Source organism: Mya arenaria, chromosome 11 (assembly GCF_026914265.1).
Source record: "Mya arenaria isolate MELC-2E11 chromosome 11, ASM2691426v1".
Classification (NCBI taxonomy): Eukaryota; Metazoa; Mollusca; class Bivalvia; order Myida; family Myidae; genus Mya; species Mya arenaria.
This window is the reverse complement of record NC_069132.1, coordinates 55,292,589-55,293,918: the sequence shown is the minus strand read 5'-3', so window position 1 is coordinate 55,293,918 and position 1,330 is coordinate 55,292,589.

Here is a 1,330-nt window from a genome sequence, read left to right as displayed (position 1 = left end):
CCCGTTTGGCTGATATCACGATTACAGTTCACATTTGGCTGATAACACTATTACAGTTCCCGTATGGCTGATAACACGATTACAGTTCCCGTTTGGCTGATAACACGATTACAGTTCCCGTTTGGCTGATAACACGATTACAGTTCCCGTTTGGCTGATATCACGATTACAGTTCACATTTGGCTGATAACACTATTACAGTTCCCGTTTGATTGATAACACGATTACAGTTCCCGTTTGGCTGATAACACGATTACAGTTCACGTTTGGCTGATATCACGATTACAGTTCACGTTTGGCTGATAACACTATTACAGTTCCCGTATGGCTGATAACACGATTACAGTTCCCGTTTGGCTGATAACACGATTACAGTTCATGTTTGGCTGATAACACGATCACAGTTCACGTTTGGCAGATAACACGATTACAGTTCATGTTTGGCTGATAACACGATTACAGTTCACGTTTGGCTGATAACACTATTACAGTTCCCGTTTGGCTGATATCACGATTACAGTTCACATTTGGCTGATAACACGATTACAGTTCATGTTTGGCTGATAACACGATTACAGTTCATGTTTGGCTGATAACACGATTACAGTTCATGTTTGGCTGATAACACGATTACAGTTCATGTTTGGCTGATATCACGATTACAGTTTCCGTTTGGATGATAACACTATTACAGTTCCCGTTTGGCTGATAGCACGATTACAGTACCCGTTTGGCTGATATTACGATTAAAGTTCACATTTGGTTGATATCACGATTACAGTTCCCGTTTGGCTGATAACACGATTACAGATCCCGTTTGGCTGATAACACTATTACAGTTCACGTTTGGCTGATATCACGATTACAGTTCCCGTTTGGCTGATATCACGATTACAGTTCACATTTGGCTGATAACACGATTACAGTTCATGTTTGGCTGATAACACGATTACAGTTCACGTTTGGCTGATAACACTATTACAGTTCCCGTTTGGCTGATAACACGATTACAATTCCCGTTTGGCTGATAACACTATTACAGTTCACGTTTGGCTGATAACACTATTACAGTTCCCGTTTGTGGTGATAACACGATTACAGTTCCCGTTTGGCTGATAACACATTACAGTTCCCGTTTGGCTGATATCACGATACAGTTCACATTTGGCTGATAACACTTTACAGTTCCCGTTTGATTGATAACACGATTACAGTCACGTTTGGCTGATAACACGATTACAGTTCCCGTTTGACTGATATCACGATTACAGTTCACGTTTGGCTGATAACACTATTACAGTTCCCGTATGGCTGATAACACGATTACAGT